The sequence below is a fragment of the Zingiber officinale genome, chromosome 1B (genome assembly GCF_018446385.1).
Source record: "Zingiber officinale cultivar Zhangliang chromosome 1B, Zo_v1.1, whole genome shotgun sequence".
NCBI lineage: Eukaryota > Viridiplantae > Streptophyta > Magnoliopsida > Zingiberales > Zingiberaceae > Zingiber > Zingiber officinale.
Genome location: NC_055986.1, coordinates 138,491,351 through 138,514,372, shown reverse-complemented (window position 1 = coordinate 138,514,372; position 23,022 = coordinate 138,491,351). Strand labels below are relative to the sequence as shown.

At 36.6% G+C, this 23,022-nt stretch overlaps 2 pseudogenes; both read left to right on the top strand.

Moving 5' to 3' along the window:
• The first annotated feature begins 978 nt into the window (after positions 1–978).
• Positions 979–1,105, top strand: LOC121995198 (annotated as a pseudogene).
• A 781-nt stretch (positions 1,106–1,886) lies between these two features.
• Positions 1,887–2,069, top strand: LOC121995206 (annotated as a pseudogene).
• Positions 2,070–23,022: the final 20,953 nt, after the last annotated feature.

Below are 23,022 nucleotides of genomic sequence, written 5' to 3'. Positions count from 1 at the left end.
AAAAAATATTTTCATTTAATGGGATAAAAAAAATCTGAGACATTGGTTGTTGGGCAAGATATCGCTCATGTTTCTAGATTTACCTGATGGCCAATTTGTGGGACCGAACCGTCTACCTTCTGGACTAATTGAATCAAAAGATCAAACACCTCAATTATAAAAATAAAAATTAAAAAAAAAAATAAGAAAGGGATGAGCAGAGGAATCTCCTTCAATCGCTATTCTGTGGTCCGAAATGAGGATCTATAGGGGAGACAAGAATTTTTTCGCTACAGCCACTCCTTCATACACCCCTCATGAAACGAATGACCACAAGGCATTGCCAAAGCCTAAATCATCACCTCGAAATTGTCTAGGCAGATGGAACAGAAGCTATCTTCTCCCGTCATAGTTACCATCTGGAGCCCCTCCACCATAGTTGTGGACACGCCTCGACCCTCTATTGTACTGGTTGATCTTCATGTTGTCGTTGCCCTCGAAAAAGTACTCATAGGTCTCCCGAATCACAGAGTAATAAAGTTGGCTAGCAGAAGCAGGAGTAATGGGGATTTCATTGATGGAGTACCCCTAGAAATATATAAAATTATAAAAATATTAGAATCTGCCCCATTAAAAAAATAAAAGTAGGGTCATTACTTACAAATTAAAACTATTTTACTAAGAATTTGTTCCCTTTACTAACTAATTTTAGTGAAGGCTAAAATAAAATTACGTTAATATTTATTTTTCTTTTCATATTGAAAATAATTTCAAGGTTTATTAATAATTTTCACAAATACATCAATCAGGAGTTGCGGTATATTATTGGAAAATTTTCTCATTAATCAATCAGTGATCTAGAGTTCAAGAGTCAACTGCAGAATTTTCTCATTAATCAATTAGAAATCTAGAGTTTTCTTTAGTCCCACATCTTATAATTGGCAACATTGCAAGCATAAGAACTTCTACAAATACCTTCGGTCGATGATGTTAGAAAGCATAATTTTCTTGGCTTTTTTGCTAAGATCAAGTATGATATTAAATTAAGTTTTTATAAGGGGGAGACTACTAGGATTGTAGGCGTCATCCTAGCATTGCATTATTGTATGGGTCTGGCGCACCTTTACCTAATTTATTGGCATTTTTTTTTATGATGGAGAGTCCATTATTCACATGGATTCATGCACACCAATTTTTTAAAGTAGCCCTAGAAGTATATAAAATTATAAAAATATTAGACTCATGCCCCACTAAAAAAATAAAAATAGGGGCAATACATAAAAATTAAAACTATTTTCAATAGGTTAAGTACCCCTAGAAATACATAAAATTATAAAAATATTAGAGTTTGCCTCACTAAAAAAATAAAAATAGAGGCAATATATACTTAAATATTAAAACTATATATTTTATTAAGAATTTGTCCTTTTTTCATTTCATACTAAAAATAATTTCAAGATTTATAAGTAATTTCAACAAAAGCATTAATCAGGAATCTAGAGTTTAAGACTTAGCTGCGGTATATTATTAGAATTTTTTTCATTAATCAATCAGTGATCTAGAGTCCGAGACTCAGCTGCGGCATATTATTGAGAATTTTTCTCATTAATCAATCAGGGATCTAAAGTTGGAGACTAAACTGCGCCGTATTATTGAGAATTTTTTCTTTATCAATTAGAAATCTAGAGTTTTCTTTAGTCTCACATCTTATAATTGGCAACACTGCGAATAGAGAAGTTTCTATTAAAACCTTGGGTCGGTGATGTTTGAAAGTATACTTTTCTTGGCATGGCTAAGATCAAGTATTAACTTTTTATAAGGGGAGTCTATTACAGTAGATTGCTGTTGGGATTCTCGGACATCACCCTATAGTATTGCATTATTGTATGAGTCTGGTGCAGCCTTACCTAATTTATGGGTGACATTTTGACTAAGATTAAGTATAGTATTTGTTCTTATCAGTTTAATATCTGATATAAAAAATTAACTTATTTTTTATGAAGTAGAGTCCATTACCTGCATGCATTCATGTATTATTTTATGCATGCAACTAGGGGCGAAGCCACGTATGCTTTGGTGGTGCAACTGTCCCACCTTAATTTTTTCTAAGTACCCCTAGAAGTATATAAAATTATAAAAATATTATACTCTTGTCCCACTAAAAAAAATAAAATAGAGGCAATACTTAAAAATTAAAATTATTTTTTATAGGTCAAGTACCCCTAGAAGAAAATAAAATTACAAAAATATTAAAGTCTACCTCCATTATAAAAAATAAAAGTAGGGGTAATACTTAAATATTAAAACTATTTTATTAAGAATATGTCTCTTTATTAATTAATTTTGGTGAAGCTCAAAATGAAATTACGTTAATGTTCTTTTTTTTCTTTTCATATTGAAAATAATTTCGAGGTTTATTAGTAATTTTCACAAACACATCAGTCATTGATCTAGAGTTCAAGACTCAGCTGTTGTATATTATTGGGAATTTTTTCTTATCATCATTCAGTGATTCAGAGTTTGAAACTCAGCTGCGACATATTATTAAGAATTTTTCTTATTAATCAAGGATCTAGAGTTTGAGACTTAGCTGTGATGTATTATTGAGAATTTTCTCATTAATCAATTAGAAATCTAGAGTTTTCTTTAGTCCCACATCTTATAATTGACAACATTGTAAGCAGAGAAGTTTTTATCAAGTCGATGATATTAGAAAGTAAATTTTTCTCGACTTTTTAGCTAAGATCAAGTATAATATTAAATTAAATTTTTATAAGGTGGGGCAACTGTCCATCTTAATTTTTTCTAAGAGCCCCTTGAATTATATAAAATTATAAAAAATTATGGATAAAAAAATATTCAATGTCAAAATGTGTAATTAGAAGAAATAAACAAATTAATAATAATGAAATAGATAAGACATTTAGTTGAAGATTTTTTAAAATTAATTATTTTAATTACTTTATTGATCATATTATTTATTCAAGTACGTTTGAGTCATCTAAGATAATTTTAATTACAAAATTTTAATTGCTTGACTTTCTAAAAAAAATCTTTAAATCATGATTTATTTATTTTTTAAAAAAAGGACATGTCATCTAATATTGTTGGATGATTTAGATTTATTTTCATAATTAAAAATTCTAAAATTAATAATAAATAGAGAACTAAAAACAACACTTTAAATACTAAACTTTATAAAAAAATTAAATTCTTTTACTAATGCATGATATCTTATTTACACTAAATAATATCTAAAAAATTAAATAATTTAAAAAAGTTATCAATTAAAAAATATTTATTATCAAAACTTAAATATAAAAATTTAATTAGTAATTTTACATCTTAAAAAATAGAAAATTATATTATATATATAAAGTTATCTTTGAAAAATTACTATTTTATTTTTAAAAGAAATATTAAGACTTTTAATATTTTTTTCTACCTATGATTTCAAAAAGGATTGAGACGGCATTGATTCGAGGCAAGAGAAATTAAGAGAGATGGAAGGAGGAAAAAAGGGAAATTATACGTAAAAATAGAATTATCCTTGTGAAGAAAAAAATTGCATAGAAGGTGTCGTAAAGTTATGAAACATAGAGAAATTGGGAGAAGAGTGAGCGGAAATGAATTCGGGAATAAATATTTTGATCAGTGTTACCATGACATAGGCTTAACAAGAAAATATAGGCCAGGTGGTGCACGTAGAGCATCTTTTTATTTTTTTAGGAATCGAATTTTAGTTTTAACGAATAATTTTTTTAATAAATGATTAATATAAAAAATATTGGACTAATAGGCCATCTATTACCTTCCAAATTTATTATAATTGATGAAAAAATTTTATAGGACTAAATCATCCTCCTAGGATTAACAAGCTTAATCAGGATATTTGGTGCCAAAAAAATTTAAAAAATTACTAGCCTCGACTTAGTTTTTTACCAAGTATCCCAGATTATTTTAACTGTACTAAAATCTAAATTCATAGGATAATATTAAATCTATTTTAGATAAATGATAATAGAATAATTATTTTCAGATTTTCCATTTCTATCAATTTCCTCATATCTTGCTGTTCTCAAAATTTTCATTTACTTCCCATTAACTGTTCTCAAATTTAGATTTCATTCCGATTGACTTTTGGTGACCACGGAAAAAGAAAATACCCTAAATCTAATTTAACTAAGATAAAAATTTCAATTGGATAGGTTAGAAATATCAAGAAACTGTTTCAATTGGATGTGCATTTCATCTTGTCGGACTATCCTCTCTCCTTGTAAGGTGTTGTGTTGCCAGCCAAGCTAACTCATTCTTGCTAATTTAGTAGCCTTTACGATTGATTTCGTTCGGAATCTGAGTCAGAAGAAGGCCGATGAAGATGACGTTGGTATTGACGGAGAGACAACTTTGATACACCCGATGTATACACGTCCGAAAAGCAAATCCCCACGTGAAACTCAGGGACAGTGGTGACGAAACCAGTGGTACTTAAGCTCTGCGCATACTCAAACAAGCACCCGGAAAGTTAGAGACCAGACACCAGGGAAAAAGTCTTCGACGCAGGCCCTCCAACGCTTAAGTTAAGTACTTTTTCACTAGAAGAATAGTGTACGAAGGAAAAAAGAACTGTAGAAGACGAATGCAAATTTGTGCGTACCTGATTAAGGAAAGGGACCTCTCTTTTTTATGTGACGCTGCGTACCTTCGGAGCCTGCATATTGTTAGAAAATGTCGGGTGTCAGGGCCTCTCAAGTGAGAGAGGATGTACGGTGGCCACTTATTGGTCGAAGGAAGGTTCCATTCGTAGTTGATAGCAGACTACTGCGATATTCCCATATGTATGACAGTTATTCCTTGATAGGAGGTTACGATTCTTTGACATTATTGTCACTTAGCACTTTCCGTCCCGCCCGTGTTTAGCTATAGACAGCTCGGGATAACCGTTCAGATGTACCACCCGACTTGAGTCTTGATGAGGAGGATGAGCTGTGGTGAACTGGTTGGGTTCCATCTGAGACTGTGGCAGGAGACCCATCCTTCATGGTTTGACCGTTGAAGAGTCGGTCGGGAGTTGTATAAGTAACAGTATCGAGACTATTTATAAAGCCCGAGCTGGGGAAGTCCGATCAATCGGGGGTAGGTCAGAAACTAGTACAAGATCCATCTTATGTCTCAAATCCGGGGGACTTGCCCTGCCCATGCTTGACCAGGAATTATACGACTGATGATGTGAGGTGGTCTAACTCCCTCTTTCTCCTGACTGTTGACTGCTACCTCCCCTTGACTATTGACTGCCTGGCCTTATCAGGCCCTACCTTCATGCATCGTATCACAAGCCTCCCCTCCAAGTCTAGTCGAAGGAGACTCAAGTCAAAATAACTAGACCCTAGTACTCTTGTGACTCCACATGCGTACAAGGGACTGGCGTGTAGCTGATTGTCTTTGCCAAGACTGAAACCGGTATCCTTGTCACCGTGCTGCTATCGACCCAGTGAAGGTGGCGATGTTGTAGTAGATGAAGACAATCCAATGCTCAAGTTGTTGACAAGTGTTCGCAAGAGCAGTGTTGGCTCATACCTTGCGCCTGGGCGGAAGCCAGTTGGCTGACTAGAGGTCATTGATTGCGAGAGCATGCTCGTTTATAACTCGCGTTGGGGTGAGAGTATGGAAAACCGATTAAGAGGTCATTGGTCATGAGAGCATGATCACTTATAACTCGCGCTGGGGTGAGAGTCTGGAAAGTCGACTGAGAGGTCGTTGGTTTTGGATCACAAATGATACTTAACATTATTAATCCAAGTCCACCCATGTTACAAAGTTGATTAAATATTTATTTCTATAATTGGCTTCCAGGTTAAACATGGCGAGACACTAGGCCTTCTTGGTTATGGGATCATCCACCACTTCCTTGACAAATCCTTTTACAGAAATTCAATATGCAATCTCCTTATAGTAACCCTAGGTTTAACCAATAAGAACAATCGAATCACAAGATCGAAAAAGAAAAGAAAAGAATAAAAACTCGAATCATAAATTTGAAACCTAGAATCATATGCCTCTTGTGTTTGGTATCTCAAAATCTATACAAAGGAAAACTAGTATGATGCGGAATAGAATTACTAGTTATATTTTTCTTTATGAGCAACAACCTCTTGATCTTCTATCATATTCTTCTTCTTATCTCGGACGTTGTGTGGGCAACGATCTACCAAGATGAGAACCACCAAGACAACTTCCTTCTTGCAAGTTTCGGCCACCAACATTCAAGCTCCAAGGGATGCAAGAGCAAAGCCTCCTTTCTCTCATTCTCCAAGCAAAATCCGGCCACCACAAGAACTCCTAGAGATGATATGGTTCGGCCACAAGAAGAAGAGAGAAGAGGATGATTAGGGTCGGCCACACCAAGGAAGAAAAGAGAGAGGAATAATAGATGATATGTTGTGAGGTGAGGCACCTCTACCCTCTATTTTATATTCCTTAGTCTTGGCATATAAGGAAATTTAATTATAATTAAAATTCCCTTATTCTCATTGCCATTAGTTAATAAGGAAAATTTAATTAAAAATTCCTTTTAACCTTTTACATGGCCGACCACCTCATGTGCTCCAAATAAGGCAAGTTTTAAACACAAAATTAAAACTTCCTTATTTGTTTCCGGAATTTTTTAAAATAATTTTTTTTTTAATAACTTTTCCCTTCATGGTTGGTTATAAAAGGAAATTTTATAAATTAAAATCTTTTTATTAAAACATGTGAATGATTTCCAAAAAGGAAAGTTTTCTTTAAAATTAAAATCTTTCTTTTAATCTACAAATAAAGAAAGATATCAAATCTTTTCTTAGGAGGTGCTTGTTTGGGGGGTTTGGAATGGGAATGGAATGAAACATGTGCTTGGTTTGGGGAAATGAAGGTGGGACCCACGGATTCATTCCTCTAAATAGAGGAATGGGCCATTCCCCACTAATATGAGGGGTATAGGTATTATTCCCATTTCATTAATATTTGCAATCAATCTCATATCCTTTCCCATTCCCTTACCCGAACCAAGCGCCTCCTTAATGTTTTGTAGAAACTATAATAGGAAAGCTTTAATTTTAAAACTTAATTTCTTTTAAATTATAAAGATGGCTAAAAAAAGGAAAGTTTTATCAAAAATTAAAATATTCCTTTTAACTACAAATAAGGAAAGATATCAAACCTTTCACTTAATCTTTTGTAGAAAGTTATAAAAGGAAAGATTTAAATTTTTAACTCTATTTTAAAATCATGGTATCCATATAAGAAAAGATTTTTAAAAATAAAATCCTTTTATTTTATATATGGCCGACCACACCAAGCTTGGGCTCCAAGCTAGGGCCGACCACTTTTACTTGGCTCAACCTTTGGCTTGGCCGGCTCAAGCTTGGACTCCAAGCTTGCTTGGCCGGCCACCTAAGGTTGGGTAGGAAGGTGGATATATGTGTGTATAACACTTTATAAATAAGAGGTTACGATAGGGACCGATAAAAGGAATTAGTTTTGGTCTCCCGATGAAATTAAGCTTCCCGTGTTCGCCCCGAACACCCAACTTAATTTCATCAATAATAATTCATACCACTAAAGAATTATTATTGAACTACCGCACCAATCCTAAATTACATTTTGAGTTCCTTCTTATCATGAGTGTGTTAGTCTCCCTGTGTTTAAGATACAGAATGTCCACTAATTAAATGAGTTACTAACAACTCACTTAATTAATATCTAGCTCCAAGAGTAGTACCATTCAACCTTATCGTCATGTCGGACTAAGTCCACCTGTAGGGTTTACATGACAATCCTTATGAGCTCCTCTTGGGGACATCATCAACTTAGATTACTAGGACATAGTTTCCTTCTATAATCAACAACATATACTGTAAATAATATCATTTCCTAACTTATCGGACCTCTTGATTTATCGAGCTAAATCCCACCCTTTGATAAGTCAAAGAAATAAATACTAAGTACACGTGCTTGTTACTATATCGGGATTAAGAGAACACACTTCCATAATAACAAAGGTCTAGTTCTTTTATTAAGTTAGTATAAAAGAACTTACCTTAAATGGTCCAGCTCAATATACTCTGAGTGTACTAGTGTAATTTTATAGTTAAGATAAACTAATACCAAATTACACTGCGACTATTCCAATGGTTTGTTCCTTTCCATTTTAGTCATAAGCTACTGTTTATAATTTATAAGGAATTGATAACATGATTTTCTGTATGTGACACCACACACCATGTTATCTACAATATAAATTAATTGAATAACTACACTTAGTATATAAATGTAAACATTTGACCAATGTGATTCTTTATTTAAATATAAATGTTTACAAAAAGCTAGGCTTTTAGTATACACTCTAACACTCTTTTGCTCCTACGTTTTTCAATTTGGTAATGACGGGAGAAATGATAATCCCTTGGTATGCATACTTCCATTCCGATTTTGATAAGAGTGACCTTAAGTCGGTACACTCTAACTTGCAGCTTTCTGAAGCATACAAGCTTCGCCTTCCTGGCCTGACGATCATCCTTGTCCTCCTCCCTCCGACTTCATGACTTTCTTCAAGGACCAGCTTCTTGGCGGTCTGCGCTTTTCTATCCCTTCCTTCTTTTCATCGTTGAGTCGATATTTTGGTATCCCTTTATCTTGGTTCACCCCCAATGCCTTCCGTGCAATGTGCGAATGGTAATTCTGTGTCATCTATATGATATTTCTTTAACTCCTCATTTTTTTCATCATTTCTATTCCCTCAAACTATCAGAGTTGGGTATTTTTATTATGTAATCTAGGACCGGGTATAAGTTTTTTCGAAGGAATGTATTCTTCCAATAAAGGCTGGAAGTCTTGTTTCTTCTATATACAGTTGTTTGAGTCTGTAACTTGGCCTGTTGAATAGCGTCCCAATCTTCCCTCTCCTTTTGAGTTAAGTGACCATCAACACCGGCTAGATTATTTCACAGCTTATGGGAAATTGGTTGGGGTGCAACTTCAACTCTCTTGCTTGCTATAGGAAAGTGTGTTGTACACCTTCAGATTAAGGCCCATCCGGATGCCTCTGACTACACCTTTTGATAAGATCAAACGACTCTCCTTTCATGTCTTCACTAACTGAGGTATTTTCCTTTACCTACAGAAGTCATCATGTTCAAAGCTTTTGCCCTCGACTCCTCCAAAATGCCCAGCGACATCCTGAGGAAGCGAGGAAGAGAAATTATGTCTGGCAGGGGCCTCCTCTCAGCAGTCGGGGGAGCACGAGGCTCCCAAGGATGAATCTTTCCCTTCGGCAGAGCTTCTCGCTGAGGTAACTGTTAGTGAGAAGGCGTCTTCTCCGTCCTCCGAGTGACCCTTGCATCGTCAACGCAAGAGATGACTTGTCACTCCCTCAGTCCAATCTCTCTCTCTCTCTCTCTCCCCCCCCCCCCTAAAAAAAGGGCACCTCTATCATGGGTGTCTGCCAAGGCCAAAACTCCCGCCCAGGAAAGCACTCCAGCTTCTTCAGAGGTTGTGACCTCCTCTCCTGTCCCTACCTCAGTCCAGGAGCAGACATCCTCCCAAGTGGAAGGCCAGCCCGAGATGGTATGCTTTCACCCCTTCTCGCCCTAAGGAGCGATCCAAGGGATGGTATGCTTTCACCTCCTCATTTCAGTTGTCGTCCCTTCAAGTGTTGGGTCCAATCCCTTCTTCCAGCACTTCTCCTAACTGCGGCCAGGTACAACTGCATGGTGCCTTGGCCGACTCATGGAAGAGCACCGCCGACCAAATTTTAGAATACCCTAAACTGGACTTAGCCGACGAGTTTTCCCGATGAATAGTGTCGGTAAGTGCTATCTGCTTCCTTTCTTTTCCTCAAGACATCTCTAATCCTATGTTCTTTATATACTTGTGTTATGGGGCTGAGCCTCTCCCAGTATGTAGCCGGTCTGCATTGACAGAATGAGTCCTTGAGAGCTCGAATTCAAGAATTGGTGTCTCCTGCGACCGCAGGCCATGCTTTGACCTGACAACCCCTAAGAGCCTGATTCAATACCACCTGCAGGCGGCGGAGGACCAAACTTGAACTGCACGAGACCTGACCCATGCAGAGTCTGAGAAGGTAAAGTCCCTGAATGCCACCTTGAAGAACAGTGAGTCCAAGCTTAAGTTTGATGGCTTGAGGAGCGTCCAAATCCTGGCCGACTTGGAGGGGAGGGACACAGAGGTTACCAACCTCTTCTCACAACTACAAGACCTCCAAAAGGCTCATGCCTCCCTGCAGACAAACCTGGTGGCTAAAATGACAGATTTGTCTACCAGCGCCGATTGGGAGGCTACCCTTCAGAAGCAATTGGATGTGGCTCAGGCTACTCTCAAGTTTGTGTAGGTGGGGTTCTCAGCGTCAAAGGCAGAGGCAACAGCTGCTCGCTAGGAGTTGGTCGGGGCATGGGACGATGCACACAAGGCTCGGGAAGAGCTGAAGGATTACTAGGCGAGGGAGAATTCTTGTCTTGCAGCTCACAAGACCTCCTTCCTAGCTTCCAAGAATTTTGGGGCTAAGGTAGGCCACCTCATCAATCAAATATTGTGCTATGGAGGCGAAGGGGCCTTGTTATAGCTGTAAGAAAAAGGTTTTATCCAGTCAACTCCTCTTGAAGACTTCCTGGACCGGGCCCGTCTTCTCAACGAGCTCCCCGAAGAAGCATTCCCTATTTTTGAATAGTTTGTTCTATCTTGTAATTGCCTCCTTTATTCTAAACAATAATGTTAGGTTCTATACCTCCCTTTGGCTTTTGAACTTGAAGTTTATTGAAGATGCTGTGTAAGTGAATATGCTATTAGCGTGCAATGTTGTGCCTAAGTGTCTGCTGGGTTTGCTCAGGACCCTTTGACATTTCCCCTTATACGGCTAAGTGATAGATTAAGTGTCTGACTCCTTTGTGGATGCCTGGTCGGCTTATCATCCGGGCATGCATCGTTGAAAGAAGGGTGACCTCGTACCCATACCAACTACCTGCCCAGTCGCAGGACACAGTGATTCCAAAGTCATCCCGCCTGCCCAGGCGAGGATTACTGTAGCATCGTCTGTTTCCGATGTCATAAAAACTTCCACTCCTTTTTTTTACCACATGTACTTTGATCTAGCTTTTTCTAACAAGACCATTCCTACATGATATTCCAAGATGATCCAATGGCCAACATCATTTCTATGCCTATGGCTGATGCCACCTACCTTGTCTACGGATCACATGATTGACACTGATGTTGAGGCGTTCTTCCGGGCGTCCCCCTCATAACTATAAATAGTATGCTCGACTTCTCCTTTGGACTCCTCACTGATAGCTAGAGTCACACTACAAGAAAAAAAAACTGATAGACAACGCTTTAAAAGCGTTGTCTATGTGGCTGAAAAAGCGTTGTTAAAAGTACTATTGTTAAAAGTCTGCTTAAAGACAATGCTTTAAAAGCATAGTCGTTGTAGCAAAGACAACGTTTTTGCAACGCTTTAAAAGTGTTGTCGTTTTTTACAAAGATAACGCTTAAAAATCATTGTCTTTTTTAAGGACAACGCATAAAAAGCGTTGTAGCAAAGACAACAATTTCACAACACATACAAAGCATTGTCTTTTTTAGCAAAGATAAGATTTTTTAAACTGTTGTCTTTTAATATTAAAGACAAATAAAAGATAAATGAAAATGAATCTACTTCAATCAACAATATATTATTAAATAAACAATCAAGATAAATATATAAATTATCATCCTTACACTTCTATAGCAAACATAATTACTTGCATAAAAAAGAAATTTTAATTAGGACACTCAAAACTACTCTCGACTAGATCTTATTGCATGAACTTACACTACAACAAAAACTACAAACGACAACACCCCTACGACAACGGTTTTAAGAGAAAGCGTTGCGTATTTGCTCAAAGACAACGATTTTTGCCAAAACCGTTGTCTTTGAACTCCCCATTAAATATAAAAGACAACGGTTTTTGCAAAATTGTTGTCATTGAGTAACTTTTTTTAAAATGACAACACTTTTTACAACGGTTTTATAATCTGTTGTCTTTATCCGCGTTTTTAGCGGCTACGACAACAGTTTTGAAAAAACCGTTGTAATTGAATTTGGTCATTTTCCCCCTCGTTGTTTTCCTTTCTCTCGCTATTTTCTTTTCGGCGCCGTCTTTTTCCTTCACGCTCCCAAACCTAAGGCAATTTTCTTTCCCTCTCCTCATACAATCTCTTCACGCATCCCCTGGATCTTTCTCCACGACGGTGTGCTCCTCTCGTTTCCTGGTGAACGGGTTTCTGAGTTCGACAAGGCCCTTTGACCTTCCATTGTTGCTTTTTTTGCTCGTGGAACCTTTTGATCGGACGAGGTGTATTTCTTCGCCAAATGTGGCACTCCTACTCCGTCGATTCATAACCTAGGTCTTGTCTTCTTTGGATTTGTGCTAGAGCCATAGTCAAGGTAGATTCATAACCTAGGTCTTGTCTTCGTTCATAAATTTTGTCTCAAAAAATGAAATCTACTTTTGATTCTACTATGCTTGTATTTGCTAGCACAACATTCTCTTTTCTTCTTCTTTTTAGCTTTTGATTTGCACGGTAACGAAACCTACTTTTGAGCCATAGTCACGATTCTTGCAAACTTGCACGGTAACGATCGTTGCAACTTGCAGGTCCTTAAATCCGTCTCTTCTTACAGCGATGCATCAGATTCGTTCCTCGCCTCCTCACCATCTACTTCCGCGGCCAAAAATGGCGGAGAACGGAACTAGCGTGGAGGAGAGCGAGGGGAACGGGGAAAGCGACAGATTGGTGGACTCCCCCTAGGGTAATCGTCGCGGTTTTTGCTTCCTATTTTTGTGGTTTGGATACTGGTCCGCTGGCTTCGTATTGGCGGCTGGAATTTTTTTGTGAGCAGTGTTTTGGAGATCTAGTGGATTGGTCATGTGTGGCGATTCTATTGATAGGTTTTCGTGTGAAAGGAAACTTTTAATTTGGCATTGATGATAGGGCAAATGACCGAGTGGATTCTGAAGAATCGTTGTTTGTTGGATGGTTATTGCATTAATCATCGGGTAAGTAACTGAGTGGATTTGGTCCCATAAGGATGCATGTAATTCTTCTTAGTGTTGGGCTCTCGTGAATCCTGTCAGTTCAAACTTTTTTTTTAAATACTGATTCCGCTGGTTTTACGTTGTGATTGCTCGATGTTACACCAACTATTTTTTCAAGGTCTACTGCTAGTTCATTGGTCTATCAAATATTGTTGATATGGAAAACCATTGGGAGTAGAAGTTATCAAGCAAACGATAGAGAAATAGTTAATCAATGAATCAATAACCCCTTTTGTCATCATGTCTCTTTCCTATGTTCAAAGTGATTAACTTATCAAGCAGGCGATAGCGGACTAGTTATTAAATGAACCCTTTTGTTGTCATGTCTCTTTACAAGGTTGTTATTCCCTTCTTACCAAGCAGGCGATAGTGATTTATTGTTAGTGTTGATGCTGCACTGTTGTTTCGTTTCTTATCAATACAGTCAAGCAGTTACTCCATTAGGCATGCTGATTAAAACATGAAAAAATCTTCATGACTACTATACTTAATGGGTGTATTAACGCTCCTCAATACTTTGGCTTTTGGTTGTTGGCATGCTGTTTATTTCTTATTTATTTGCAACTATTCTCCATTTCTAAGGATGCTGACTAGCTGATGTATATACACACTGTATTTGTTATATACAATTTTGTACTAATTAACCTGTGGAGTGTGGACCCACTAAATGAGCGCTGTTATATGATCAAATAACAGAAAATTTAAGCACTAATAATAAATCATGCATGCTATATGAAGATTATTAGTGTCAGTGACCTACCTCGACCCACAAGGCACTTAGATTGAGAAATGTTACCACTGCACATTTCCTGCTATCTTATATGGTAACTGGGCTTCTAGAAGTTTAGGAGGACATTTGTATGCACAGAGGAAATGAACAAGCAAAGAAAAGGGAAAAAGAAGTTTATGTGGGAAGTCGTAAAGGTTTATATATTATATATACACACATATGTTTACTTGTGATTAATTTAAAAATATTTAACTGTGCATTATTCGTTGATAATTTTTTGTTAACATAGGGTCCTCGACAACCTGATGCTAAACAATGTGGGTTTTATGTGATGAAATTTATGAGAGAAATTATTGAAGGAAATGCTACCGGCGAGAAGGATTCACTTAGCTCAATGGTAATATTTGACATATTCTCAATTTTCTCAAATAATTTCTTTTATTTGACTTTGCTTCTTCATTACTGATTTTTTTTACTAAATTAATCTGGGTTTGTTAACAGTTCAAGAAAACAATTTACTCCAACGAAGAAATTGACGAAGTACAATCCGAATGGGCGGATTGCGTACTAGACTATATTCATTACTAGGTATAAATTACTAGACTCCAAAAAGATGGTTGAACACTTTGTTTGTGACTCTATGACTTATTGATTTTGATTCCTTACTGCCAATAATTTGTTTGTTCACAGCTAGCTATCTCCTTTGCTCAATACTTCATTCTTGCATTTCTACCATGAGCAGAATTAGCTAACATTTCCCTTATTTATTGCCTCTCTTTGTGGTCCAAAATTAATAATGGTTGGGTTGTGTGAGTAGCTTATTTAGTTGTTTTTGAATTATGCAAGGACTGACAATGTGGAAGTTATCTCTTTGTGAATTGTTAGATGATGACCTTTTGTATCTTATGAGTTGCTCTACAAATTTCTTGTTTGTACTCTCCTTATGGTTTTCATCTATATGCCATGACTTAATCTTATTTTTCCTCCTATCTCACAGTCTCCATGTATACATCTTTAACATTTTACCTAGTATTTTTCTACCATCCAAGGAATATCTGATATCTGTTGGGATGTCCTAAATTTTGTACCTGTGTTTGTTTCATTTGCTAGTTTAATTTCCTTGTCTAATCCTATAATTTATTTTTTTTTTACAATCGCATTTAAATTTTTACTATGTTGAACTACATACTTTGTTGATGACTCCTTGAGCATAATACTACTATGGCAAAAGTACATTCGAAATTCATTGTTGATGACAAATTTTTATTTCCTACTTCCATCTTGTTGGTGAAGATGTGTCTTTTTTCCACTCTCCGTCCATTTATCAGAATTTAAGGCAGCAGCAAAGCCTTAAATTATGTTCTTATATTTACGTCTATGCATTTCTTCCTCAGTGCTACTTCTTTTATTAGAAAAAAGAAATCATAGCAGGAGAGACTCCTATCTTATACTGTTATTTTGTTCATCTTCTCCCCCTTCGTCATAATATCTCTACGTTTTCAGCCAACACACCCAAAGATCAACCTTTTTGTAAGCTACAAGCCACGTGATTAAGGAGGTAATTCTATTGTGTTTACTTTCAACTCTACAATGGAGGCTACGTAGATGTAAAATGGAAGAACTCATGTGGATTTCTCTTTTTAATGTTTTCCTTCTTTTAATAGTGTTACAAAGATGATTGATGCGGAAGAGATATCCCAATTGTGGAGTCCATTTCTCAATTATCTCATCAAATTAGAGAAGGAGCTGAAATGCTTCATATGGTAGTGTTATTCAGTCATTCTAAGGCTTCAATTCTCTAGCTTCAGTGATAAGAATAATTTTCTTTTCATTTGAGAGTTTATTTAGAATGAAATAATATGTCTTATTATCGTTTATTTTCTTGCAGCAATGGTTTGCTTAGAACACCAAAATTATTACCTTGTAATCACATAGTTTGCAGGTATTTGTGTTCATTTGTGTGTTATTCCAAATCTAATGATAGATAATACTAAATACAAAGTCATTGCTCTAAGCATATTCAGCGACTGTGTTATCACTCCTTTAACCAGTGAACATTCTGTTTGCCTTTCTTGTCAAAACCCTTTTCGATACGAAGATATAAATTTGTTACAATTAACAACTTTTACACAGCTCTGAAATTATAAATCATTTCATGTGTTAGCCTTTCTTCTAAATATTTGCAGACACTAGGCATGCTTTTCACGTAGAAAGGATGGTGAGCCTTTTTCAAGAGATGGATGTTGCTATTGGCAGCATTATTCAACATAGACCATCACCTAAAAATGTGCTTATTATGCAAAATTCTCAACTTAGGATGAAACGTCCTAGTTTGTGATGTCTGTAGCTGCAACACACTCTAATAAATATTTCACTTGCAGGTGATAAACCACAAGGAGTACATAATGTACAAGATAAATCATGCCATTCACCCCTCTCCAAAAAAGTTTCACTTGTAGGAGATGAACCATCAGAAGTACATAATGGACAAGATAAACCAAGCCATTCGTGCCTCTCTAAAAAAGTTTCACTTGCAGGAGATGAACTGGCAGGAGTACATAATGCACAAGATAAACCAAGTCATTCACTCCTCTCTAAACTTGCAGGAGATAAACCAAGCCATTCACTCCTCTCTAAAATTGTGCCTGGTATGCAAAATTCTCAACTTAGGATGAAGCGTCCTAGCTTGTGATGTCTGTAGTTGCAACACACTAATAAATTTTCACTTGCAGGTGATAAACCAAGTCATTCACGCCTCACTATGCAAGCACATCTTCGTCCATTTATCACTTGCAGGCAAAATTTTCTAGGAATTGATATGTTCCATTCCTTTAGTTGTATCACCTAGAAGAATCATCAAGGCAGGAGTAGGTAGAAAGTTAATTTAGATACTAACCTCACTATGCAAGTTATCGGGACTGCAACAAATGGTGAATGCCTCTTCTTACTGTACACAATGCATTAGTAGCTGATTTTGTTTACATGCCTTTCAGTACCATTCGTGCTCTATTCGGCATGAAGATCTAGGCATTCTGTTGCTTGAAATAGCGGGTGAGCATCGATAACTCAGATTGCAGATTCAATAATTCAGTGATACTAATCTCATCAAACTGTCTTTTGGTTAAGACCTTCATAAAGATGCATAGAAACTGTTCTCATAGAATATTTTAAGGATTTTTTTCGATATATTGTTCTTGATGATGCTTGTTTTTCTTTCTTTGTAGGTTGTTGTATTGACATCCGGAGCATAGGAAATCAATACCTCCATTTGCTTCCATTTGCTCAGTTAGTTGTCTCTCTTCCATTTGCTTTGTTTCTTAATTGAAGATATAATTGTTATAACAATACTTCTAACAGATAACATTACTTGTTTCCTTGTGTAATTCTAATAGTCGGGTTCTCTAATTGTTTGTTTCCTTGAACCTTCCATAGATTGCTATTTTTTCTCTACAACACAGAGAATTTGTATTAAAGTTCGCATATATATATTTTGAATGTTGATAGTGAACTTAATTGATTTTAATTTCCTTGTCTGTTTTCAACATTTGCCTAGACAAGTTCTTGTCATTTTGTCAATCTTGCCTATAACTCAACAAGTCTGCATCCTAAATCAATGTTTAGATGCATTTTCCGCAGGTTTAGTTAATTTCTTATTGCCATGAGTATCTTTTAAGAATATTTTTGACTGATTATTTAGAAACTCAATGGCAAGGTCAATGACATTCATTGATCTAATAGACAGGCACAGGCAGAGTAAACTTATTCTGCGAATTTAAATCTATGTGCATAAGTTTTCCAATGGAAGGTACCAAGATAACTCTAAGTTGGTTAAATTGCTTGTATTTTATTAGTTTGTATTGTATTAGTTTGTATTGCATAAGTTACATTCTGAGACTATAAGTTGGTTACATTGCTTGTATTTTATGTAGATTTATATGAATAAATCTAATTCTGGAATTCTGGAAATGAGTGTTGTCCTAGAATTGTTTTATATTAGACCTATGCGAAATCATGGAATTGCTTGTATTGCATAAGTTTGTATTTCATAAGTTAAATTCTGAGACTATAAGTTGGTTATATTGCTTGTATTTTATGTAGATTTTTATGAATACATCTAAATCAGAATTCTGGAATTTTGGTATTGACCGTTGTCATTGAATTGCTTTATATTAGAGCTATGTGAAATCCTGGAATTGCTTGTATTGCATAAGTTTGTATTGCATAAGTTAAATTCTGAGACTATAAGTTGGTTATATTGCTTGTATTTTATATAGATTTATATGAATAAATCTAAATCAGAATTCTGGAATTCTGGTATTAATTACCCGTTGTCATGGAATTGTTTTATATTAGAGCTATGCGAAATCCTGGAATTGCTTGTATTGCATAAGTTTGTATTGCATAAGTTTTATTTCTTAGACCATAAGTTGGTTATATTGCTTGTTTTTTATGTAGATTTATATGAATAAATCTAAATTTGGAATTGATAAGTTTTGTTTAATTTTTCTGTTGCAGGTACGTAACTCAGTCAATTCGTGTAGCTTGAGACTTTTGATACAAGGAGTGAGCTTTGTTAGGTTGTAAATTGCCTTGCTAATGTGTAAAAGTCATATGGAGAACAGTACTAGAAAACATGTGATTTATGCATGGTTTGATACTACTCATCTTGTATATGTGTGGCTACAAGATGAATTATATATGGATGTTTATTTTGGATTTAATTTAGTAAATATTTAGTTTTGTATTGGTGGTTTGCTTATAATAAAATAAGATTGGTTGTTTGGTATTAATGAACATTAAAGACAACAGTTAAAAATATTGTAAAAACTAGGTAAATCACAATGAATTTTTTTTGTAAAAAGTGATAAAAGACAACGGTTTTATCCGTTGTAAAATATATTAAAACTATTGTAAAAAAAAATAAAACGTGTCAAATATTATCTACCACAACAGTTTATATCTGTTGTAAAAAATGTCTACCACAACGGTTTATTTCTGTTGTTGAAATTATCTACCACAACGGTTTTAAAACATTGTCGTATCCTTCGTAGCCAAATTTTGGGCATATAAACAACAACGGATAAAAACCGTTGTCAAATGTCTACAAAGACAACGGATTCAAAACCGTTGTCGTAGGGCAATACATTCTACAACACCCTCAGTTACAACGGTTCTTTGACCCTACGACAACGGATAATATCCGTTGTTGTTTGCAGTTTTTGTTGTAGTGTTAAAGGATCTTAATAGATGCTACTTATCATCTTGACTTGAATGTTCTTTACTCATTGGCTTTAACCATCTCCTCGCTTAAATCCCAAAGCCTTCTTGATAGTTCTCTGCATAAACAGTAGCTACATTAGACATTAGCATTTAGCGAACTAGATCCCAATCTATGTGACACCCTCAACCTAACTACTTTGCCGTACATAGATAGTGTTAATTTTATTCAAGATAATCAGCAGTAAGCAAATCTTCCATTACATTTTAACACAATATAAGAGCATTGACACTTGGATACATCATTTATTTTCAATGATGTATGCTTATCTAGATTATCAATAAGCAACATAAAGATGGCACAGAATTAAAACAGATAGATTCCAATACCTAACTGTCAAAAGTAAATAAAGATGACACAGAATTAAAACAGAAAAAATAGTTGCACATGTAAATTTGTAGAATTGCCAACCCCAAATGAATGAACTTGCAATTTTTTATTATCACATTAAGTCATGGAACTCACAAGTGTAAATTTGTAGAATTGCCAACCCCAAATGAATGAAACTTGCAACTTTTTGTTATCACATTAAGTCATGGAACTCACAACTGAAGACTGGAGGACTAGTCGAGCAAAGAACCTTTGCTCTCTGGAGTTTGGCTCCCAAGTGGGAGACCGTTTCGTTTGGTCGCTAGCCTATGGAGCAGTAGGCACAGTCCAACAACTCCAAGAGGGAGGGTATCTATTCTCCAACCCTCCTGAGGATTTTCTGGACCATCATTGAATCATCAAAGAAATGTCCAATGATGTTTTTTAGAGTTCAAGTGACATGGCACATTTATTGTTTCATTTTTCTTTTACTTCCCTTGTTTACAAAGCTCGTCTTTAGCCTTTCAGTTCTTGCTTTCTATTAGTGTTCCATGATTTCTTCCTTGGCTAGGTCCACTCGTGGTTACTATATGCATGCACCTGTAGTGCTCATTCCCTGACCTACATCTTTTCCTCAAATAACTGTTAGTACAAAAAGTAGCATTTTCAGACATGATAAGGCTGAAAGTAATTAGCACTTCATGGGCAGTCCAACTTTCTACCTCGACCGTCCTATAGGTAATAGGCACCGGACGCCAGTTTTTTAATGACCTTATATGGATCGTCCCACTGAGGTGCTAACTTAGTTACCTCTCCTACCAGTCTGATCCTTTTTCATACCAAATCCCCTTCTCCAAAGAAACGGGGGATCACCTTCTTATCATAGTTTTGACGCATCCGTTGTCAGTATGCGGTCAATCAGGTGGTTGTCCTCTCACGGGTCTCACTGATAAAATCCAGCTCTGAAAGTCACCGCTCAGTATTCTCAAGGTCATATAGTAACCGTTGGACGGATGGAATGCCAATCTCAATCGGCACGACTGCTTCGCTACCATCGATGAGATGAAATGGGGTGAGCCCTGTGCTTGCCCGTGGAGTTGTTCGGTATGCCCAAAGGATGCTGGGAAGTTCCTCAGCCCTATCACCGCCTACGTGATCAAATTTGACCTTCAGTCCCCAAACTATCTCTCTGTTAATGACCTTAGTCTGCCCATTGCTCTGAGGATACACCACGGAAGTGAAGGCTTGGGTTATGCCAAACCCCTAACACCATTCCTGGATCTTGCGTCTTTGGAACTGTCTTCCATTGTCTGAGACCAACTTGTGTGGGATTCTGAATTGTTATAAGATATTCTTCCATAGGAATTGGATAACGGCTCCTTCCGTTATCCTGGCCAAGGCCTTTGCATCCACCCACTTGGAGAAGGGGTGCCCCATGATGTCCATACCCCATTGGTTAAAGAGACAAGAGACTATTGAGGTATTCAAAATCTCGGTCGGCCGATGGGTTAGGTTCTGATACTTTTGGTAAGAGAAGCAAGTGACCACCAAATGCTGGGCATCACTCTACAAGGTGGGCCAAAAATACCCGGTCAATAATACTTTGCGAACTAGCGCCCTTCCTCCTACATGACTACCGCAACATCCTTGGTGAATTTCTTGCAGGGCATATTCCACCTCGTCTAGGCCTAAGCATTTAAGCAGTGGTCGAGAGAATGCCCGCTTGTATAATTGATCCCCGATCAGTGTATAAGCATGGACTCTCTTTATAATCGATCTAGCTACTTTAACATCAGCGGGTAAGATAACTTGTTGAAGATAAATGATTATTGGGACTCTCCAGTCGATTGATTTTTCCAAGTTGTTCTGTAGGTTGATCTGAGCTATCAGGAAACTCTAGGCTATCGACTTATTCAGAACCCAAGTGGTTAAAGAGTTGGCCATCTTGGCTAATTCATCTGCTCTCTGATTGTCTGTCCTGGAAATCTTGGTTATTGTGACCTCCTTGAAGCTTTCTTTCATTTTCTCATGCACTTCTCTGTAAAGCTGTAGCTTCTCATTGTTGACTTCAAAAGTGCCGAACCACCAATTGGGAATCTGAGTAAATGATTACCCATGTGGCTCCTACATGCCGAGCTGCTTGCAGTCCAGTCAAAAGTGCCGCATATTCTGCCTCATTGTTAGTAGCTCTAAAGCTTAACCTGACGGCTAGTTGCATGATATCTTCTAGAGGGGATATAAGAAGTATCCCCACTCCACTTCCTTGTTGAGTAGATGACTCATCTACATATACCTTCCATATTTCCTCAGAATCATGCTGATGGATCTCCATCAGAAAATCGACCAGGGCTTGTGTCTTGATCGCAGTTCAGGACTGATACCGTATATCATATTCTCCCAGCTTGATTGCTCATTTGATGAGATGACTGACTATCTCCATGTTGGTAAGGGCCTTCCCCATGCTACTATTGGTCAGTATAGTAATTAGGTGTGCTAGAAAGTAAGGTCTTAGGCGATGGGCCATGAGAACCAACCTGTAAACCAACTTTTCGAGGGTCGTGTATCGAGACTCGACCTCTTTCAATACATGGCTAAAGAAATACACTACCATTGTGCATCGTCTTGCTCTTTCACCAGGACTGTCCCCACAGACTTAGGGGTAGATGACAAAAACACCCAGAGTGGCTCACCCACGATAGGCTTGAATAAGCAGGGCAGAGTCTCCAGGTGCTGCTTCAGCTCCTCGAAGGCTCGGCTATATTCTTCATCCCATTGGAATTTGGCAGCTCTCCGAAGCACTTTAAAAAAGGGCATTGCCCGGTCTACGAGCCAAGATATAAACTCGGATAGTGTAGTGATTCTGCCCACCAACTTCTAGACTTATTTCAGATTCCAAGGCACCTGCATGTCTCGGAGTGCCTGAACCTTTTTTGGGTTTGCTTCAATCCTCTGCTCAGTAACAAGGTATCCCAGGAATTTTCCTCCTTGAGCTCCAAACAAACACTTTAAGGGATTTAACCTTAGCCTATACTACATCAGTGTGCCACAGGTCTCCTCCACATAAGCTAGAATAGTCGTCTATTATTACTAGACAATATAAGCTACCATTTATTGATTTGACCCCATGGGAGTCAAATAAGTCTAAGTGTAAAAGTTCTAGTATTGAGTTTATTTGAAGTTGATTTGTTGGCTTGTGAGTAGATTTTGTTTATTTTCCTTGTTGACAAACATTACAAATTGTTTAGTCTAAGTTAGGTAATTTTGGTAATCCTCTAACTAATCCATTTAATTTGCTTATATTTCTGAAGTTAGTGTGTGACATTCTTCTATGTCATAACCAGGTTTATTCTTTTTGTGTTAAGTAACACTTAATTGAAGAAGTGGTTATGTTAATTGCATAAATGTTGTCTTGTCTAAACCCTTTTAAACTTATAGTAGGGTTATCTAAGTGCTTGATTAAATATTCTGAAGATAAAAACCTAACCTTATATCTAGTGTCACATAATTGACTAATACTAAGAAGATTATACTTGAAATTTTCAACAAGTAATACTTTTGTAATAATAAAGTTAGTTCTAAGTTTAATATTACCT